Source organism: Narcine bancroftii, chromosome 6 (genome assembly GCF_036971445.1).
Source record: "Narcine bancroftii isolate sNarBan1 chromosome 6, sNarBan1.hap1, whole genome shotgun sequence".
In the NCBI taxonomy this organism is placed as follows: domain Eukaryota; kingdom Metazoa; phylum Chordata; class Chondrichthyes; order Torpediniformes; family Narcinidae; genus Narcine; species Narcine bancroftii.
This window is the reverse complement of record NC_091474.1, coordinates 181,942,814-181,954,833: the sequence shown is the minus strand read 5'-3', so window position 1 is coordinate 181,954,833 and position 12,020 is coordinate 181,942,814.

Below are 12,020 nucleotides of genomic sequence, written 5' to 3'. Positions count from 1 at the left end.
AGTAGTGGCCAGTACGAGAATACCAGCCCTCTCCAGAAAAGAAGAAATAAAGTGAAGAAAATACAAAGTTCAAGAAACACAAAACTTAACTATAAAAGATAAAGTTGTGGAGAAAAGAAAGAAAATGGCACCCAAGAAGGAAAAAGTAAAAACAACGGGAAAAAAAGAAGCCGGAAGAGAAAGGAAAAAGCCTTACCTGCATGAAGAAACAGGGAGCCATCGTGGAGAAAAGAGCCCACTCCCCAAGGTTGGTGACGACCCCGCAGAGTTGCGACCTCCCAACCGCTGGACTGCAAAAATGGCTCTCTGAGCCAAACAGAAGTGTGCAACTGCGCATGCACTAAGGAAAAGAAAAACACAGATGGGAGGGGGGCCCAGCTGAGGAGTGAACTAACACAGTCCAGCCAGCTGAGGGATGCCTGACATCAGGGCTCTCAGCTGGAAGAAGAGGAAAGTGACAGGAAAGGGAGTGATAGTAAAGAAGAACAGCAACAGGAGGCCCAACAGATGACTAACCAGAAGAAGAGTACCAACAGCAAGAAGCCATGCAAGAAGACGCCCAGCAAAGTCAGGCAAGCAACTCAACAAGAAAGTCGGAAGAGACACAGATACAAGGAAGAGAACTAGAAGACATAAACATAGGTGCAGACACAGAAGAAGAGGAAGAAGAAGACCAAGATCTGCAAAGAGAAGTAGAAGGTAAAATAGATGGATAGAATATAGATTAAAAAACATTTCAAGAACAAATAAGAGCATTAAAAGAATGGTTGACATTAGAATTTAGTGAAATGAAAAGAAAAATGAAAAATACAGAAGAAAAAGTGAGTAGAATAGAGCTGGTCATGACAGAAATAGGAAAAGATTAGAAAATGTGGAAGAATGAGAAACAGCTGTAGAAATGGAAGTGAATGACTTAAGAAGAAAATTGGAAGACAGTGACAAAAAAGTTAAAGAGTCACAAGAGTTGTTAGCTCAGAAGATGGATATAATGAAAAACTATAGTAGGCGAAACAACATAAAGATAGTGGGCCTAAAGGAAGGCAAAACTATGAAAGAATTTATAAAAGAATGGATCCCAAAGGTCCTGGGAATGCCAGAAATACAGGAAGGAATGGAAATAGAAAGCCCTGAAACCACAGACACAACAAAAACCAAGATTTGTTTTAGAAAAATTTCTGAGATACACGACAAGAGAAAATATACTGGAGAGGGTAAGGAATAAAATTAGAGAAGACAAAAAAACCATTGGAATACAAGGGTCAAAAAATATTTTTTTACCCAAACATAAGTTTTGAACTCCTAAAGAAGAGGAAGGAGTTTAACACAGCAAAATCGATCCTATAGAAAAAAGGCTATAAATTTATGTTAAGACATCCAGCTATGCTTAAAATATTTATCCCGGGGGTGCAAAACAGACTGTTCTCAGATCTGGAGAAAGCACGAGAATTTGCAGAAGCTAGATTGCTAACTGATCACACACCCCTGTTATTAGCAATAGAACTGGAGGACATCCCACCAAGAACATATACCGGACAGAAGGAGAGATGAAGAGATGTAACAAGAATGAAGAACAACGACAAACTACATATAATGATGTAAAAATAATGTATAAGTAAGAACTAAAGAAGGGAAATAAAAGGGAAGAAAGAAAGTAAGGGGGGGAGAAAGAGGGTGAGCTTTGTTATATGTGAAGATAAAAGTCTTTTCTGGAGGGGGTTGGGTGGGAGAGAACAGTCACTGCGAAATCAGTTGACACTTGCGAGCAGGTTCACAATCCAAATGGAGAGGGGAGTTGTGGTTGTCCGGCAAGGGTCAAGGGACAACTCACAGAGGGGGGGACATTTGGGGTTAAGGGAATTTTAGATGTGGGAGTTGTTGAAGTATTTTATGTTTTAAAAGTGAGTTTAAAAAGGGAAAACTGAGAGATGAAAATTGGGAAAAGGGGGAAGGTGGTGGCGATAAAGCAGAAATGAGATGTAAACAGAATATGAGATGGCCATGTTGAACTATATGACTATAAATATTAATAGAATACATAACCAAATTAAACGAAAAAGGGAATTAAATTTCCTGAAAAAAGAAAAAAAGACATAGCATTTGTGCAGAAAATGCATCTAACTGAAGTGGAACATAATAAATTAAGGAGAGACTGGGTAGGGCACGTAGCGGCAGGATCATATAATTCAAAAGCCAGAGGTGTAGCTATATTAATAAATAAAAATGTACCAATTAAAATAGAGGAGGAAATAATAGATCCAGCAGGTAGGTATGCAATGATAAAGTGTCAGATATATTCAGAATTCTGGAATTTGATCAATATATATGCACCTAATGAAGACGATCAAAAGTTTATGCAAGATATGTTTTTGAAGATTGTAGATACACAGGGGAATATATTGATAGAAGGGGACTTTAACCTTGATTTGGATGCAAAGATGGATAAAACTGGACAAAAGACTAACAGAAAGAACAAAGTAGCCAAATTTATGGTTAAATCAATGCAGGAAATAAAACTTATGGATATATGGAGGAGGCAGCACCCAAGGGAGAAGGAAAACTCATATTATTCGAATAGGCATAAAACATACTCAAGGATTGATATGTTTTTGTTGTCGGCCCATATTCAAGGGAGAGTTAAGAAAACTGAATATAAAGCTAGATTGCTAACTGATCACACACCCCTGTTATTAGCAATAGAACTGGAGGACATACTACCAAGAACATATAAATGGAGATTAAACTCCATGCTACTTAAAAGACAGGAATTTAGAGAATTTATTTAACACCAAATTAAAATGTACTTTGAAATAAATACGGAATCAGTGAAAGACAAATTTATATTATGGGATGCAAGGAAAGCCTTCATTAGAGGGCAGATAATAAGTTATGTAACTAAGATGAAAAAGGACTACAATCGGCAAATAGAACAGTTGGAAAGGGAGATAGTAAGCATAGAAAAATAACTAACAACAAGGGACAATATAACAAAAAGAAGAGAATTGGTGGACAAAAAATAAAATACATTACAAACGTATAAGGTGGAGAGAAAATCTTTTGAAATGAAAAGAAAGCAAAAGTATTATGAGCTCGGAGAAAAAACACACAAAATATTAGCCTGGCAACTTAAAACAGAACAAGCTAAAAGAATTGTATTGGCATCAAGGAAAAAGGACAAACAAATTACATATAATCCAATGGAGATTAATGAGAACTTTAAAGAATTTTATGAATAATTATACCAAACTGAGGACGAGGGGAAAGAAGACAAAATAGAAGAGTTTTTAAGTTAAAATTGAACTGCCAAAATTGTAAGAAGAGGAGCAAAACAAGCTGATAAAACCATTTGAAATAGAGGAAATACAGGATATATTTAAAAACCTGCCAAACAATAAAACGCCTGGAGAGGATGGATTCCCAATAGAATTCTATAAAACATTTAAAGAGGTATTAATTCCTCCTCTCCTGGAAGTAATGAACCAGATAAAAGAAACACAAAACTTGCCAGATTCATGTAAGACAGCAATAATCACAGTAATACCAAAGATGGGGAAGGATCCTCTAACACCAGTATCATATAGACCAATATCTCTACTTAAGTCAGATTATAAAATAATAGGAAAATTATTAGCAAACAGATTGGCTGACTGTATTCCAAAAATAGTAAAACAAGATCAAACTGGATTTATTAAGAAAAGACGAACAGCGAATAATGTCTGTAAATTGATTTATTTTTATTCATGCAGTTCAAGGAAATAAGATGCCAACAGTTGCTGTTGCTTTAGATGCATAAAAAGCCTTTGACAGGGTAGAATGGAATTATTTATTCAATCTACCAGAAAAATATATTAATTGGATTAAAGCATTATATAATGGACCATTGGCGAAGGTGACAGTAAATGGATATGTATCAATCCAATTTAAATTAAGTAGGTCAACTAGGCAGGGATGTCCACTATCTTCTTCACTGTTTGCTTTAGCAATAGAACCATTGGCAGAACTGATAAGAACAGAAAATAAAATAAAAGGGATAAAAATAAAGGATAAGGAGTATAAACTCAGTTTATTTGCAGATGACATCATAGTATACTTAACAGAACCAGAAATATCAATAAAAGAACTACATAAGAAATTGAAAGAATATGGAGAAATATCGGGGTACAAGATCAACGCAAATAAAAGTGAAGCGATGCCAATGAGTAATGCGGATTATACAGAATTTTAAAAAGAATCACCATCTAAATGGCAAACACAAGCAATCCGATACCTAGATATTATATTAGATAATAATTTAAGCCACCTCTACAAATTAAATTATCAGCCATTAATGAAGAAATTACAGGAAGTCTTAAAACATTGGAAAGAATTACCACTATCGTTAATAGGGAGGGTAAATTGCATTAAAATGAATGTGTTCCCAAGGATACAATACTTATTTCAATCATTACTAATTCCCTTAACAGAGAAATTCTTCAATGAACTAAAGAGAATAATAAGGAAATTTTTATGGAAAGGTGGGGGGGGGGGGGGGGGAAACCGAGGATAACGTTAGATAAATTAACAGAGTGGATTAAAAATGGTGGTTTGCAGTTACCAAACTTTAAAATTATTATAGAGCAGCGCAATTAAGGTATTTATCAGATTTTTATCAGACAAGGGAAAAACCAGGTTGGACTAAGATAGAGCTAGATAAAATAGGGGAGAAGGTACCGGAACATATACTTTATAAGTGGGATGAAAAGCTGGTGCAATATAAAAGCTCAGCAGTACTGCATTATTTACTCAATATATGGAAGAAGATTCACTTAGAAAGGAAAAAAAATACCAACTACCAAAATTATTACTGACGTAAAAGCAGTTAATCCCTTTTACAATATATAACCTTTCCTTAAGAAAATGGGAGAGAAAAGGAAAAGGAATTAAAAGAATAGAAAATTGTTTTTTTGGGAAATAATTTATTAACATTTGAACAAATGAAGTAGAAATATGGAATAACTCATGGAACAATGTTTGCATACCATCAACTGAAAGCCTACTTAAAGGATAAATGGGGAAACAGATTGAGATTAGCAGAAGGAAGCAGCTTTGAATATGTGATTACAGAAACAATGATAATAAAAAGATTTATAATGAACATGTATATCAAGCTGCAAGAGAAGGAAAATTATGAAATAAGCTACAAACCCAAACAAAAGTGGGAAAAAGATTTAAACATAAAGATAAAAAATAAAATATGGGAAAAGTTATGCTCTGGAACTATGAAGAATATAATAAACACAAGGTTACGCATGATACAGTATAATTGGTTACACAGGTTATATATCACACCTCAAAAGTTAAAAAAATGGGATCCAACATTATTAGATAGATGTTTTCGCTGTAAGAAGGAAATGGGAACAACAGTACATGCAATTTGGGCATGTGAGAAAGTGAAAAAGTTTTGGGAAGATCTAAATCAGGTATTAAATAAAATCACAAAAAGCAACAAACCAAAAAATCCAGAGATCTTCTTCTAAGTAATATAAGAAGTAAAGAATTAGGCCTCAAACTGGACGAAGCACAAAAATGATTTATTAAGATAGCCTTACCTGTAGCAAAAAAATGTATAATATCAACTTGTAAATCAGAAGAGAGCCTGAAAGTACAGCAATGGTACATAGAAATGAATAAATGTATTCCATTGGAAAAAATAACATATAATTTAAAAAATAAAGTCACATTATTTGAACAAATTTGGGAACCTTACATGGAACACAACAGAGAGGACTTACCGCAGACCTCCACCCCCTAAAATGATAAAATGAGAAGAAGACCAAATGACTTGATCCAGTGTGTAAAAGTAGATGACACAATTTTCTTGTTTATTTTCATTGTGTGATGACATTGTTTAATGGTTTTATTGTATGGTATATGTTGAACGTTTAATGGGTTTGAAGGGGGTGGGAAGGTGGGGTGGTGAGGGGAAAAAGGGGAGAAAATGCCACTGTGTATATTTAAGAGGGAAATGTTTGTATGTATTTTGATTGATATGGTTCATAGTGTGGAAAAAAAAATTCATTACTGTTGAGCAGGGATATGCCATAAAGATCAGGTCTCTGGCACAGAATCTAGTCTAGTCCTGTAGTTAAGAAGGGAAGGAAGGAGAAGTGAGCTGTAATGATAGGGGATTTCATAGTTAGAGAGACAAATAAGAGGTTCTGTTGAAGAGTCCAAGTATCCCAGATGGCATGTTACCTCACTGGTGCCAGGGTCTGAGATATCTCAGATTGAGTTCACGGCATTCTGGAATGGATGAGCAGGGTGAGTAGCCAGATTTGTGGTCCATTTAGGGACATTTGATATGGGTAGGAAGGATGAGGAGGTCCTGCAAGGAGAGTTCAGGGAGTTAGATGATAGGTTGAAGGACAGGACCTCCAAGGTAATCTCAGGATTGCTATCCATGCCATATGCTAGTGAAGTTAGAAATAGGAGGAAAATGCAGCTTAACAACGAGGCTAAAGATATAGTGTTGGAGGGACTGATTCAGGTTTCTCATCATTGGGCTCTCTTCAAGGGAAGGTGGGATGTTTTGTATCTGTTTCAATGGGATGGTTTGCATTGGAACTTGAAGTGGACTAATATCTTTGCGAGAAGGTTTGTTAATGCTTCTCCAGTGGGTTTGTAGGGGGAATGGAACTAGAATGCCAGAGCAGATAGAGGAGTCGAGGAGGGAAAAGATTATGTTAAAATTGCATGCACTATTAGAAATCAACAGGTTGAATGTGTTGGAAATGTGCTAAGGTGCATCTATTTTCAATGCAAGGAGTATTCTAGCTAAAGCAGATGAGTTTAGAGCATGGATTGGCATATGAAATTATGAGATTGTGGCCATTAGTGAAACTTGGTTGCAGGAGAGACATGATTGGCAGTCCAATTTTCTGGGCTTTCCTTGCTTTAGACGTGATAGAACAGGGGGGATGAATGGGGGAGGAGTGAAATTGCTCATCAAGGAAAATATCACAGTTTTGCTCAGGCAAGACAGACCAGAGAACTTGTCAACTGAGGTTATAAGGGTAGAGATGAGGATTGGGAAATATATGACCAGACTCTGCAATTGGATTCTTGACATCCTCTCAGGGAGACCTCAAGCAGTCCAAATCGGTAACAGCACTTCCACGATCATCACACTGAGCACAGGGGCCCCAATGGCTGCGTCCTTAGTTCACTGCTGTTCTCTCTGTTAATCCATGACTGTGTAGCTAAACACAGTTTGAACCATATTATAAAGTTCACTGATGACACAACTGTAGTGGGCCTTATCAGTATGAATGAGGAGTTATCATACAGAGGTGGGGTGCAGTCGCTAATGGACTGGTGCAGAGTCAACTACTTGTATCTGAACATTTTAAAAAGAACAAAAGAGATGGTTGTTGATTTCAGGAGGGCCCAGGGGACCACATTCTGCTGACCATTGATGGCTCAACCATTGAGGCTGTCAAGAGTATCAAGTTCCTTGGAGTACACTTGACGGAGAATCTCACCTGGCTCTTTAACACCATCTCCATAGCCTAGAAATTCCAGCTGCAACTCTATTTCCTGTGAAAGCTGAGAAAAGTTCACCTCCCACCCTCCATCCACACTACATTCTACATGTACTGAGAGCATCCTGTGCAACTGCATCACTACCTGGTTTGGATGTTGTACCTCCTTGGTCCACAAGACCATGCAAAGGATAGTGAAGTCAGCAGAAAAGATAATTGGGGTATCTCCTCTTACCATGAAGGGGATCTGCTACACTCAATGCAGGTGAAAAGCAATAAACATTGTCAAGGTCTCCACACACCCCTTATGTAAACTGTTTTCCCTTCTGCCATCTGGTAGGATCTACCATAACACCAGATTTGGCACCAATTTTCTTCCCCAAGCCATCAGGCTCCTGAATTCCCAGAACATTTGTGGATAGTGTACCATGGACTTTTACTATATGCATCTTAATATTTTATTATTTCAATGTATTCTAACGTATTTATGAAAATATGCTCTGTGGTCCTGGAGAAACACTATCTCATCTTTATCGTATGAGCATGGCATGAACAATAAATAAAGATGACGACTTGAATTGATGACTTGGTATGTCATGTCAATCAATCTTATAGTTTTTTGAGGAGGTTACCAGGAAAGTTGATTAAGAAAAGGCTGTGGATCTTGTCTATATAAGGTCTTTGACAAGGTCCTGAATAGGAGGTTAGTCAGGAAGGTTCAGACACTAGGTTTTCATGGTGAAGTAATGAACTGGATTCAACAATGGCTAGATGGGAGAAGCCAGAGTAGTGGTGAATGATTGCTTCTCAGACTGGAGGTCTGTGACTAGTGGTGTCCCTCAGGGATCAGTGCTGGGATCTGTTGTTTGTCACCTATTTCAGTAATCTTGATGATAATGTGGTAAATTGGATAAGCAAGTTTGCAGATGGCACTGATATTGAAGGTGCTGTGGTCAGCGAAGAAGGTTTTCAAAGCTTGCAGAGGGATCTGGACCAGCTGGAAAAATAGGCTAAAAAAATGACAGATGGTATTTAATACAGATAAGTGTGATGAGTTACATTTTGGAAGGACAAACCAAGAAAGGACATACATGGTAAATGGTAGGGCACCATGCAGTGTAGTAGAACACAGGGATTTCGGAATACAGATACATAATTCCGTGAAAGTGGTGTTACAGGTGAATAGGATTGTAAAGAGAGTTTTTGGGATATTGACCTACAAAAATGAAAATATTTAGTACAGGAGTTGAGACGTTACGTTAAAGTTGTATAGGACATTGTAGAGGCTAAATTTGGACTATTGCATTCAGTTTTGGTTAACTAACTGCTGGAAAGATATAAATAACATAGAAAGAGTGCAGAGAAGATTTACTAGGATGTTGCCCAGACTTCAGGAACTGAGTTACAAGGAAAGATTAAACAGGTTAGGTAATTATTCCCTGGACCATAGAATAATAAGGAGAGATTTAATGGAGGTATTTAAAATTATGAGGGGTATAGACAGGATAAATGTTTTTTAGGCTTTTGCATTGAGGGTTTGAGATACAAACCAAAGGACATGGAAAGGGTAAAGTTTAGGGGGAACACGAGGGGGAACTTCTTCACACGGAGAGTAGTGGGGTTATGGGACGAGCTTCTAGCCAAAGTAGTGAATACTGGATCAATTTTAACATTTAAGAGGAATTTGGATAGATACATGGATGGGAGAGGTATGGAGGGCTATGGACTGGGTTCAGGTCAGTGGAACTAGGCAAAAAAAAAAATGGTTTGGCACAAACTAGAAGGGCCTATTATGGTGTTCTAGTGTTCTATGGTTTTCCAATGCAGTACTTGGGTATAGGTTTCACTATAACCAGCAGCACTCCACTAAAAAAATGTTCACATCTCAGCATACTTAACTATTAGCAGAGGTTAGCACAATGCTATTAAAGTGCTAGCAATCCTGGTTTTAATTTGACGTTGTCTGTAAGGAGTTTGTACATTCTCTTTGTGACTGCAAGGTTTCCTCTGGGTGCTCTGATGTCATCCCACCCTTCAAAAGGTATGGTGGTTGAATGTTGATTGGGGTATTTTGGTGGCACAGTGTTGTAGGTTTGAAGGGCCTGTTACCATTCCGCATGTCTAAATTTAGTAATAAATCTCACCAGCTTCCCAAACTAAACCTCTCACCATTGAATTTATTCTGCACGAGACCTTATTCCCTCCCCCCCGCACCCCCCCCCACCCGCCTATGTTGTGTAATTGTAACAAACGGTGGCTGGACTTCACAGGTTACAACCTCTACAGGTTGTCAGCCTCTAACAGCCTGTTTCTGTTAAAATGGAAAGCATTGTTAAATGGGATCTGCAAATAATAACAAAGAAACTTTGTAGTTAATTGAGAGAACAAATATGACTGTCAAGTCAATTTTATTGTCATCTGATTGTACAAGTACAACCCAATAAAAAAGCATTTTCCCGTCACAAGATCACAAGATAAAAGAACAGAAGTAGGCCACTTGGCCCATCACATCTGCTCAGCAACTTCATCCTGACCTAAAGTGTTCTCACCTCTAGTTCCAAATTCTAGCCTTTTTCCCTATCCCTTAATAATTAGATACCTATCAATCTCCTTCTTAAACTCCTCCAATGATTGAGCCTCCACAGCTGTATGTAGCAACAAATTTGACAAATCCATGACCATCTGGCTAAAGAAATTTCTACTCATCTCTGTTTAAAGGGTACCTTCTAATTCGAAGACTATGCCCTTTTGTCCTGAATTCATCCACCATCTTATTCATCTTATTCACATCTACTCTGTCCAATCCTTTCAGCATTCAAAATGTTTCTATGAGATCCCCTCTCATTCTTCTATACTCCAATGAATACAGCCCAAGAGCTGCTACACATTCCTCATACGTTAGCCCTTGCATTTCAGGAATAATCTTGGTAAAACTTCTCTGAACTCCCTCCAACATCATTACATCCCTTCTAAGATAAGGGGCCCAAAACTGCACATAGTACTCCAAATGAGGTCTCACCAGTGCCTCACAGAGCCTCATCAACACCTCAAAACACCATTCTTTTTGAAAAGAATGCCAATATAGTTTAAGCTTTCTTTACTGCTAATCCAACCTGGTGGTTATTCTCCTAAATTGTCCAAGTCGCTCTGCAAACTTTTGGTTTCTTCAACACTTCCTACTCCACCACCTATCTTGGTGTCATCTTCAAACTTAGCCATAAAACCATTCAATCCATAATCTAAATAATCAAATATACATTGTAAAAAGAATCCCAACACTGTGACACATTACAACACAGAAATAGGTTATTTGGACCATCTAGTCTGTGCCAAACTATTTTTCTCCTCATTTCATCAATCTAAATGCGGACCATAGCCCTCTATATCTCTCCCAACCAGATGTTGGTCCAATCTTCTCTTAAATATTGAAATCAAACTTGCATTCACCACCTCCTCTGGCTGCTTCTTCTATACTCTCAACACCCTCTGAATGAAGAAGCTCCCTTTAACGTTCCACTTAAACATTTCACCTTCAACCGATTTCCAGTAGTTCTTATCTCACCCAACATCAATGGAAAAGCCTTGTTTGCATTTACTCTGTCTATACCGCTCATAATTCTGAATTCAGTTAAACCCCTGTTATCCAGAATTCCAGCAACCAGCAGTCATCAAGCAATCACAGAATGAAAATTGGTAAAAAGTACAGAAGTTTAAAATTGGCACACCTCAATGTTAATTCACCCACCCTGCAATACCAGAAAATTCACTTTTCAACATCTCCCAATCCCCACAAGTGCCGAATCCCAAGGGTTTTACTTTACTTCTATCCACATTCCCATTCTCTGATGTTCCAGGGAATAAAGTCTGAATCTATTCATCCTTTCCCTAAAATTCCATTCTTCAAGTCCTGATAATATGGTTGAACCTGGGTTGCTGTATTTCTTTACCAGCTGTGCCTCAATTTCATTTTTTATCAGCCACCCTTAGGTGGTTTCCAGTAAAATTGGATGAAGGATGTTGGATCAAAGCAATTTGATGCCAACATGGAACAAGCAGGGATTCTGCAGAGATGGTGATTAGCAAATTGAATTAATGACTCAGGAGGTGTTGAGATCCTAAAGGTTAGGTGAGGCTGTGTATTGGAGGATTTAAACCATGCTTGGACAATATTGGAGATGATTGGACAATATTTATTGATTTGGAATTATTGAGTGGGAACATGATAGGAGCAGGTATTATTGAATGAAATGGTGGCTATGAAAATATCAGATTGTAGTAAAAGCCCATCTGGTTCATTATTGTTTTAAAAGGAAGAAGTTCTGCCACCCTTACATGGACTGGATAGTTGTGACTCCAGACCCATAATATTGTGTTTAACTCTGAATGATCTTATCAATGTTCTCAGTTCATGGACAAATAGGAATGTGCAATGCATCTTGTTTTATCCAGCAAGTATCACAGGGTATGAAAACATTAAAATATGCAGGCAATACTATGCTGGTT